Below are 12,278 nucleotides of genomic sequence, written 5' to 3' on the forward strand. Positions count from 1 at the left end.
ACAAATTTATGGATTTCTTAAAGATCTGATGGAAAATGTGGAAGAATTCCTGAAGGAGTCTGTGGAAGATTTTCTGAAGAAATCCTTAGAGAAATTTCTGGAGAAGCCTTTGATTTTCTTAAAAAATTTCTGTAAGTATATTTGAAGGAATCTATGGATGGTTTTCTCAAGGTGAAACGGGACGCTGTGTTATTTTTCATATCTTTCCTCTCTTTCTAACAATTTACCTTGCGATTTTGAAGATGGTAATCTCGAGTTCTATCGTACTGAAGATGCCGAAAACCAATCAGCTTATGCACCACAAGTGAGCATACACAATGATAGGTTTTTGTTGAAACACAAGAAGTAGAATCTGATATTACCATCTTAGTCGTAACAGAGCAATGGCGGATATTTCCTCGACCGTCCCGTCCGCCCTTAATGCATTTTCGTATCGATGTCTTTAAAAAAATCTATGAAAGAAATATTAGGGAAACCCATAAAAGCTTTTCTACACGATTTTTTGTAGATATTTCTATAAGATCTTCTAAAGGAAATTCTTGAGGTAATTTAGATGCAATCCATGTAAGGTGTTCTTAACGAACTTTCAAAAGAAATCTGTGTATCGTAAGAAAGCCATGGAAGGTTTTCTAAAACAGTTTTTAAATTCTGGGGTAATATCTTAAAAACTTTGAAGGAAATTCTAAAAGAAATCAAAAATATTCTGAAGGAATGAATTAAAGAACTCCTAAAGAAATCAAGAAATCCTGAGAGAAATCTCTGAAAGTATTCCTGGATGAAATTCTTAATTCCTTTTAAGAGTTTTTAAAGGAGTCGCTTGTCAAAAAATACCATTAGAATTTTTGGATGAATTCCCAAAGATATCCATACATGGCTTTCAAATGGGTCCTCCGATAATTTCCTCGAGGAATCTCTCAAACATTTGTTTGAAGAAATCTCTAAAGCATTTCTGTAGAAATTCCTGGAAGATTATCTGAGGCAAGTCATTCAAGGTTTTCTAAAATATTTGTTGAGAAATTCTGGAGGAATACCGAGTGGAATATCCGAATTAATCTCTGGAAGAAATCAATGAATTCTCTCGAGAATATTACCGAGTGAATCTACGATAGATTCGTAGAGCCCGTATCCTATTAGAAGTTCTGGAAGAAACTCTGAAAGAACACGTGGAAGAATTCTAGTAGGAACTCCTGAAGGGATCCCATATAGAACTCCTGGTTGATCTTAGAAGAAAATCACAGAAGAAAGTGAAGAAACTTTTGAAAAAAATCACAAATGAAAAATCTGGATGAATTTCAGAAAGAGCTCCTGGAAAGTGGCGCGTCGACCTCAGTTTGATATTCTGTTTTACAGCATCGTGATTTGTTCTGTGGCTTACTTGCTTAAAGCGCCTGACTAGCGATACGGAGTCATGGGTTCAGTTTGACAATTTACCTATTGTGTGTTAGAATTTAGAGTTCTCTTATTCCCTGGAGCAATAGGGAAGTGGAACCATCTCGGCAGGGGTCCTATTTTGGGCACTTTTCTGCTATAACTCAGCCATTTCTGAACCAACTGACACAATTTTTGGAACGCGATGAGATACGTATACTATCTAGCCGTGTACAAAATTTCAAGTCAATTGGTGTGGAATTGACTGAGTTATAGCGAAGAGTGCCCAAAATACCGACTGCTGCCCAAGTTGTTCGCTATCCTATCAGACAGCTTTGGCGACGACTGTTTGGTAGACTTTTTGGGTATTTTTGTGGCGTTTCAGTCTTTTCGGGGATCAAAAACAACTATATGTTTTCTATTTCCAACGTTTCGATCCTTATTGGATCTTCTTCAGGGATTCCCTGAAGAAGATCCAATAAGGATCGAAACGTTGGAAATAGAAAACATATAGTTGTTTTTGATCCCCGAAAAGACTGAAACGCCACAAAAATACCCAAAAAAAATATCCTATCAGAAGAAGGAAGATTCAGAAGGGACTTTTGGAGAAACCCCGGAAGGAACTCTCGAAGGCATTTCAGAAGGAGTTCTTTGACTAATTTTAGGAGAAACTCTTGAAGGAATCACAGAACGAACTCCGGGAGGAACCTGTGAAGGAAGTCCTAGAGAAATGCAAAGAGGAGTTCTTGGAAGAATCCCAAAAAGAATTCCGACAGGAACCACTGAAGGAACTCCTTGGGGATTTGCAGCATGAATCTTAGAAAGAATTCTTGGAGAAACTCTAGTAGAAACTCCTGGGAGAATTTCGGATTGAGTTCATGTACGAATCCCGGAAGGAACTCCTGGAGGAATTTCAGAAGGAGCTCCTGGAGCAATCTCAGAAAGCACTCCTAGAGGAACCTCACAATTCCTGCATGGAGAAACGAAAGTATCCAAACATGAGTTTATTTTACTCAAATTCGGAGTTGCGTGTGGGAATCCAAATTTGACAAAGTACCTACCGACTGAGGTTTTTTCACCTAGCTGCCAGTTCAAAATACTCAAACTTGAGCTCAATGCTCTTTACACAATTTGGGCTTCCCGCACCGAACTACACAGTTAGAAAAAATCACCGACTTCGGTAATGTTTTACCGAAATCCCAACCGTTAAGTTTGTTTTACAGGAAAAATTCGGTAAAGGTAGCAACTTTTACCGAAGTTCGTTAGAGTTTGACAGATAAACGATAACATTTTACCGAAATTTGTTATTTTTTTTACAGAATTTCGTTAAAAATCCATTACCGAACGCTCAGCGGTTGAGATTTCGGTAAATATTACCGAACGTGATTAGCTGTGTACCATAGTTGTGTTGTTTTGATCTTCGATCTCTGACAACAACAAAGAGAGTGGATAAGTAACGGAACAAAAAGGATCTCAGAAGTAAGTTTAAAAGTACTCAAATTAAGGTACTTGAGTTTCCCCGTGCGGAGGAATCCCAGATAAAATTCCTGAAGGAATTTCGCCAAAAATGCCCTCAGAATTCCAACAACTGGTCTTCCTGAATTTCGCTAGAGATTCCTAACAAATTCCACAAGCAACTTTCTGTGCAGATCCTGAGTTCATTGGGGAAAATAACCTTCAAGAATCCTCGAAGCACTAAATTTTCTTGACTAGTCCTACAGCGTGTCTCAAGCTTCTGTATCCCACCCTATATTCGCTGCATTATTTCTATGCCCACAAATCGCAAACATATGCAGATGATCAGCTACCTTAACACTACGTTTTAAATTTTCTTGGCTTATTTTCTATACCAATGCTTAATAATAATCCCATCAATGACATTAGGTGTTAACCTTTCATCGATACACCATTGAATCGTGACGATTCCGTAGCTAATATCAATAGATATTCCAGCCCAGCACGGAGGAAGTTAGGCGTTCGACAATGTTAGGCATTTGTTAGTTATGTTGCTCATCGAAAATTTTTGGAGAGCATAAATCATAACCCCGAATTTATGCTGAATGTTCGATTTTTTCGCGCATCATTGACAGTTGAGCAAATGGCAGTGGAAAAACACTTTGTTAGTTGCGGCAGCTTAAAAATCGCGTTCGTCGGTCGAGAAAAAGAAAAAAAATGCTCGTCTCAAATAGTTAAACCCGTAGGAACCATTTCCGTCGTTGCGTTGTCCAAACCATCAGTTAATCGTCGCTGCTCCTGGCCACTAAGTCCGTTTCGTTCGCGTCGTACCGTCGCCGGAACCAGTCATCTCCAAAACAGTGACCGCTTCCGTTAAGTTTGGCACCATCGTGTCGGTGAGTCATTTTATTTTCAATTTGATTTATTTTTCATTTAATTTCAATTAAATTTTAATGAAATTTTAATTAAATTTTAATTAAATTTAAATTAAATTTTAATTAAATTTTGATTAATTTTTAATAAAATTTTAATAAAATTTTAATTAAATTTTAATAAAATTTTAATAAAATTTTAATAAAATTTTAATTTAATTTCAATTAATTTTTAATTAATTTTTAATAAATTTTTAATAAAATTTTAATTAAATTTTAATTAAATTTTAATTAAATTTTAATTAAATTTTAATTAAATTTTAATTAAATTTTAATTAAATTTTAATTAAATTTTAATTAAATTTTAATTAAATTTTAATTAAATTTTAATTAAATTTTAATTAAATTTTAATTAAATTTTAATTAAATTTTAATTAAATTTTAATTAAATTTTAAATTTTTTTAATTTAATTTTAATTTAATTTTAATTTAATTTTAATTTAATTTTAATTTAATTTTAATTTAATTTTAATTTAATTTTAATTTAATTTTAATTTAATTTTAATTTAATTTTAATTTAATTTTAATTTAATTTTAATTTAATTTTAATTTAATTTTAATTTAATTTTAATTTAATTTTAATTTAATTTTAATTTAATTTTAATTTAATTTTAATTTAATTTTAATTTAATTTTAATTTAATTTTAATTTAATTTTAATTTAATTTTAATTTAATTTTAATTTAATTTTAATTTAATTTTAATTTAATTTTAATTTAATTTTAATTTAATTTTAATTTAATTTTAATTTAATTTTAATTTAATTTTAATTTAATTTTAATTTAATTTTAATTTAATTTTAATTTAATTTTAATTTAATTTTAATTTAATTTTAATTTAATTTTAATTTAATTTTAATTTAATTTTAATTTAATTTTAATTTAATTTTAATTTAATTTTAATTTAATTTTAATTTAATTTTAATTTAATTTTAATTTAATTTTAATTTAATTTTAATTTAATTTTAATTTAATTTTAATTTAATTTTAATTTAATTTTAATTTAATTTTAATTTAATTTTAATTTAATTTTAATTTAATTTTAATTTAATTTTAATTTAATTTTAATTTAATTTTAATTTAATTTTAATTTAATTTTAATTTAATTTTAATTTAATTTTAATTTAATTTTAATTTAATTTTAATTTAATTTTAATTTAATTTTAATTTAATTTTAATTTAATTTTAATTTAATTTTAATTAAATTTTAATTAAATTTTAATTTAATTTTAATTTAATTTTAATTTAATTTTAATTTAATTTTAATTTAATTTTAATTTAATTTTAATTTAATTTTAATTTAATTTTAATTTAATTTTAATTTTAATTTAATTTTAATTTAATTTTAATTTAATTTTAATTTAATTTTAATTTAATTTTAATTTAATTTTAATTTAATTTTAATTTAATTTTAATTTAATTTTAATTTAATTTTAATTTAATTTTAATTTAATTTTAATTTAATTTTAATTTAATTTTAATTTAATTTTAATTTAATTTTAATTTAATTTTAATTTAATTTTAATTTAATTTTAATTTAATTTTAATTTAATTTTAATTTAATTTTAATTTAATTTTAATTTAATTTTAATTTAATTTTAATTTAATTTTAATTTAATTTTAATTTAATTTTAATTTAATTTTAATTTAATTTTAATTTAATTTTAATTTAATTTTAATTTAATTTTAATTTAATTTTAATTTAATTTTAATTTAATTTTAATTTAATTTTAATTTAATTTTAATTTAATTTTAATTTAATTTTAATTTAATTTTAATTTAATTTTAATTTAATTTTAATTTAATTTTAATTTAATTTTAATTTAATTTTAATTTAATTTTAATTTAATTTTAATTTAATTTTAATTTAATTTTAATTTAATTTTAATTTAATTTTAATTTAATTTTAATTTAATTTTAATTTAATTTTAATTTAATTTTAATTTAATTTTAATTTAATTTTAATTTAATTTTAATTTAATTTTAATTTAATTTTAATTTAATTTTAATTTAATTTTAATTTAATTTTAATTTAATTTTAATTTTAATTTAATTTTAATTTAATTTTAATTTAATTTTAATTTAATTTTAATTTAATTTTAATTTAATTTTAATTTAATTTTAATTTAATTTTAATTTAATTTTAATTTAATTTTAATTTAATTTTAATTTAATTTTAATTTAATTTTAATTTAATTTTAATTTAATTTTAATTTAATTTTAATTTAATTTTAATTTAATTTTAATTTAATTTTAATTTAATTTTAATTTAATTTTAATTTAATTTTAATTTAATTTTAATTTAATTTTAATTTAATTTTAATTTAATTTTAATTTAATTTTAATTTAATTTTAATTTAATTTTAATTTAATTTTAATTTAATTTTAATTTAATTTTAATTTAATTTTAATTTAATTTTAATTTAATTTTAATTTAATTTTAATTTAATTTTAATTTAATTTTAATTTAATTTTAATTTAATTTTAATTTAATTTTAATTTAATTTTAATTTAATTTTAATTTAATTTTAATTTAATTTTAATTTAATTTTAATTTAATTTTAATTTAATTTTAATTTAATTTTAATTTAATTTTAATTTAATTTTAATTTAATTTTAATTTAATTTTAATTTAATTTTAATTTAATTTTAATTTAATTTTAATTTAATTTTAATTTAATTTTAATTTAATTTTAATTTAATTTTAATTTAATTTTAATTTAATTTTAATTTAATTTTAATTTAATTTTAATTTAATTTTAATTTAATTTTAATTTAATTTTAATTTAATTTTAATTTAATTTTAATTTAATTTTAATTTAATTTTAATTTAATTTTAATTTAATTTTAATTTAATTTTAATTTAATTTTAATTTAATTTTAATTTAATTTTAATTTAATTTTAATTTAATTTTAATTTAATTTTAATTTAATTTTAATTTAATTTTAATTTAATTTTAATTTAATTTTAATTTAATTTTAATTTAATTTTAATTTAATTTTAATTTAATTTTAATTTAATTTTAATTTAATTTTAATTTAATTTTAATTTAATTTTAATTTAATTTTAATTTAATTTTAATTTAATTTTAATTTAATTTTAATTTAATTTTAATTTAATTTTAATTTAATTTTAATTTAATTTTAATTTAATTTTAATTTAATTTTAATTTAATTTTAATTTAATTTTAATTTAATTTTAATTTAATTTTAATTTAATTTTAATTTAATTTTAATTTAATTTTAATTTAATTTTAATTTAATTTTAATTTAATTTTAATTTAATTTTAATTTAATTTTAATTTAATTTTAATTTAATTTTAATTTAATTTTAATTTAATTTTAATTTAATTTTAATTTAATTTTAATTTAATTTTAATTTAATTTTAATTTAATTTTAATTTAATTTTAATTTAATTTTAATTTAATTTTAATTTAATTTTAATTTAATTTTAATTTAATTTTAATTTAATTTTAATTTAATTTTAATTTAATTTTAATTTAATTTTAATTTAATTTTAATTTAATTTTAATTTAATTTTAATTTAATTTTAATTTAATTTTAATTTAATTTTAATTTAATTTTAATTAAATTTTAATTAAATTTTAATTAAATTTTAATTTAATTTTAATTTAATTTTAATTTAATTTTAATTTAATTTTAATTTAATTTTAATTTAATTTTAATTTAATTTTAATTTAATTTTAATTTAATTTTAATTTAATTTTAATTTAATTTTAATTTAATTTTAATTTAATTTTAATTTAATTTTAATTTAATTTTAATTTAATTTTAATTTAATTTTAATTTAATTTTAATTTAATTTTAATTTAATTTTAATTTAATTTTAATTTAATTTTAATTTAATTTTAATTTAATTTTAATTTAATTTTAATTTAATTTTAATTTAATTTTAATTTAATTTTAATTTAATTTTAATTTAATTTTAATTTAATTTTAATTTAATTTTAATTTAATTTTAATTTAATTTTAATTTAATTTTAATTTAATTTTAATTTTAATTTAATTTTAATTTAATTTTAATTTAATTTTAATTTAATTTTAATTTAATTTTAATTTAATTTTAATTTAATTTTAATTTAATTTTAATTTAATTTTAATTTAATTTTAATTTAATTTTAATTTAATTTTAATTTAATTTTAATTTAATTTTAATTTAATTTTAATTTAATTTTAATTTAATTTTAATTTAATTTTAATTTAATTTTAATTTAATTTTAATTTAATTTTAATTTAATTTTAATTTAATTTTAATTTAATTTTAATTTAATTTTAATTTAATTTTAATTTAATTTTAATTTAATTTTAATTTAATTTTAATTTAATTTTAATTTAATTTTAATTTAATTTTAATTTAATTTTAATTTAATTTTAATTTAATTTTAATTTAATTTTAATTTAATTTTAATTTAATTTTAATTTAATTTTAATTTAATTTTAATTTAATTTTAATTTAATTTTAATTTAATTTTAATTTAATTTTAATTTAATTTTAATTTAATTTTAATTTAATTTTAATTTAATTTTAATTTAATTTTAATTTAATTTTAATTTAATTTTAATTTAATTTTAATTTAATTTTAATTTAATTTTAATTTAATTTTAATTTAATTTTAATTTAATTTTAATTTAATTTTAATTTAATTTTAATTTAATTTTAATTTAATTTTAATTTAATTTTAATTTAATTTTAATTTAATTTTAATTTAATTTTAATTTAATTTTAATTTAATTTTAATTTAATTTTAATTTAATTTTAATTTAATTTTAATTTAATTTTAATTTAATTTTAATTTAATTTTAATTTAATTTTAATTTAATTTTAATTTAATTTTAATTTAATTTTAATTTAATTTTAATTTAATTTTAATTTAATTTTAATTTAATTTTAATTTAATTTTAATTTAATTTTAATTTAATTTTAATTTAATTTTAATTTAATTTTAATTTAATTTTAATTTAATTTTAATTTAATTTTAATTTAATTTTAATTTAATTTTAATTTAATTTTAATTTAATTTTAATTTAATTTTAATTTAATTTTAATTTAATTTTAATTTAATTTTAATTTAATTTTAATTTAATTTTAATTTAATTTTAATTTAATTTTAATTTAATTTTAATTTAATTTTAATTTAATTTTAATTTAATTTTAATTTAATTTTAATTTAATTTTAATTTAATTTTAATTTAATTTTAATTTAATTTTAATTTAATTTTAATTTAATTTTAATTTAATTTTAATTTAATTTTAATTTAATTTTAATTTAATTTTAATTTAATTTTAATTTAATTTTAATTTAATTTTAATTTAATTTTAATTTAATTTTAATTTAATTTTAATTTAATTTTAATTTAATTTTAATTTAATTTTAATTTAATTTTAATTTAATTTTAATTTAATTTTAATTTAATTTTAATTTAATTTTAATTTAATTTTAATTTAATTTTAATTTAATTTTAATTTAATTTTAATTTAATTTTAATTTAATTTTAATTTAATTTTAATTTAATTTTAATTTAATTTTAATTTAATTTTAATTTAATTTTAATTTAATTTTAATTTAATTTTAATTTAATTTTAATTTAATTTTAATTTAATTTTAATTTAATTTTAATTTAATTTTAATTTAATTTTAATTTAATTTTAATTTAATTTTAATTTAATTTTAATTTAATTTTAATTTAATTTTAATTTAATTTTAATTTAATTTTAATTTAATTTTAATTTAATTTTAATTTAATTTTAATTTAATTTTAATTTAATTTTAATTTAATTTTAATTTAATTTTAATTTAATTTTAATTTAATTTTAATTTAATTTTAATTTAATTTTAATTTAATTTTAATTTAATTTTAATTTAATTTTAATTTAATTTTAATTTAATTTTAATTTAATTTTAATTTAATTTTAATTTAATTTTAATTTAATTTTAATTTAATTTTAATTTAATTTTAATTTTAATTTAATTTTAATTTAATTTTAATTTAATTTTAATTTAATTTTAATTTAATTTTAATTTAATTTATTTTAATTTAATTTTAATTTAATTTTAATTAATTTTAATTTAATTTTAATTTAATTTTAATTTAATTTTAATTTAATTTTAATTTAATTTTAATTTAATTTTAATTTAATTTTAATTTAATTTTAATTTAATTTTAATTTAATTTTAATTTAATTTTAATTTAATTTTAATTTAATTTTAATTTAATTTTAATTAATTTTAATTTAATTTTAATTTAATTTTAATTTAATTTTAATTTAATTTTAATTTAATTTTAATTTAATTTTAATTTAATTTTAATTTAATTTTAATTTAATTTTAATTTAATTTTAATTTAATTTTAATTTAATTTTAATTTAATTTTAATTTAATTTTAATTTAATTTTAATTTAATTTTAATTTAATTTTAATTTAATTTTAATTTAATTTTAATTTAATTTTAATTTAATTTTAATTTAATTTTAATTTAATTTTAATTTAATTTTAATTTAATTTTAATTTAATTTTAATTTAATTTTAATTTAATTTTAATTTAATTTTAATTTAATTTTAATTTAATTTTAATTTAATTTTAATTTAATTTTAATTTAATTTTAATTTAATTTTAATTTAATTTTAATTTAATTTTAATTTAATTTTAATTTAATTTTAATTTAATTTTAATTTAATTTTAATTTAATTTTAATTTAATTTTAATTTAATTTTAATTTAATTTTAATTTAATTTTAATTTAATTTTAATTTAATTTTAATTTAATTTTAATTTAATTTTAATTTAATTTTAATTAAATTTTAATTAAATTTTAATTAAATTTTAATTTAATTTTAATTTAATTTTAATTTAATTTTAATTTAATTTTAATTTAATTTTAATTTAATTTTAATTTAATTTTAATTTAATTTTAATTTAATTTTAATTTAATTTTAATTTAATTTTAATTTAATTTTATTTTAATTTTAATTTAATTTTAATTTAATTTTAATTTTAATTTTATTTTAATTTTATTTTAATTTTATTTTAATTTAATTTAAATTTTATTTTAATTTAATTTTAATTTAATTTTAATTTAATTTTAATTTAATTTTAATTTAATTTTAATTTAATTTTAATTTAATTTTAATTTAATTTTAATTTAATTTTAATTTAATTTTAATTTAATTTTAATTTAATTTTAATTTAATTTTAATTTAATTTTAATTTTATTTTAATTTATTTAAGTTAAAATTAAAATTAAAATAAATATTAAAATCACAATTACAATTACAATCAAAATTAAAATTAAAATTAAAATTAAAATTAAAATTAAAATTAAAATTAAAATTAAAATTAAAATTAAAATTAAAATTAAAATTAAAATTAAAATTAAAATTAAAATTAAAATTAAAATTAAAATTAAAATTAAAATTAAAATTAAAATTAAAATTAAAATTAAAATTAAAATTAAAATTAAAATTAAAATTAAAATTAAAATTAAAATTAAAATTAAAATTAAAATTAAAATTAAAATTAAAATTAAAATTAAAATTAAAATTAAAATTAAAATTAAAATTAAAATTAAAATTAAAATTAAAATTAAAATTAAAATTAAAATTAAAATTAAAATTAAAATTAAAATTAAAATTAAAATTAAAATGAAAATTAAAATTAAAATTAAAATTAAAATTAAAATTAAAAATAAAATTAAAATTAAAATTAAAATTAAAATTAAAATTAAAATTAAAATTAAAATTAAAATTAAAATTAAAATTAAAATTAAAATTAAAATTAAAATTAAAATTAAAATTAAAATTAAAATTAAAATTAAAATTAAAATTAAAATTAAAATTAAAATTAAAATTAAAATTAAAATTAAAATTAAAATTAAAATTAAAATTAAAATTAAAATTAAAATTAAAATTAAAATTAAAATTTAAACAGGCTCCGATTTTTTATTAAATATGTTTCGTCCAGCTTTCATTCGAGGCAGAAGTGCGGTTGTAGTAGTGAACGCCGATAAAAGTTCACTACTACAATCACACTTCTTGCTCGGATGACAGCTGGAATGAAAACAAGCAGCATAAAATCTATGCCTAACATTCGTCTAACAGCCCATACTAAAACATGTCTAACGTTAGTCTAATGTTAGACTAACAAACATGTTTCGAATTTGCAACATGTCTAACAAAAGTGTGTCATATCTGTCTAATTTTAGACTAACATTAGGCAAAAGTGAGACAAAAAGTTAGCCTAACATGCTGGCCAGTTAGTCTCACATTAGGCTAATGTTAGGCTAACCCTCCGTACTGGGAGCCTAGACTAGAAGCTTGTATCTTGTATGTGCTCGCAACGCTTGTCCATTACGAATTTTGATTACAGTAGTTCAACTAGCAATGTACACTCGTGTTCAGCTGTTACTCTATTTCTCGATCAGCTTGTTCGCGTCTAGAAATTTCGATCGTGTTTAAACGCACTTTGTTTATTTCGTTTTCTCCATTTCTCCGATTTCTTTCTCTGTG

At 13.7% G+C, this 12,278-nt stretch overlaps 1 protein-coding gene across 11 annotated transcripts in view; it reads left to right on the forward strand.

Moving 5' to 3' along the window:
- LOC109411329 (phospholipid-transporting ATPase ID) overlaps positions 1-12,278 on the forward strand; it is a 421,272-nt gene that overhangs the window by 371,158 nt on the left and 37,836 nt on the right. The gene's annotated exons all lie outside the window — the stretch shown is intronic.

This window comes from Aedes albopictus, chromosome 3 (assembly GCF_035046485.1).
Source record: "Aedes albopictus strain Foshan chromosome 3, AalbF5, whole genome shotgun sequence".
NCBI lineage: Eukaryota > Metazoa > Arthropoda > Insecta > Diptera > Culicidae > Aedes > Aedes albopictus.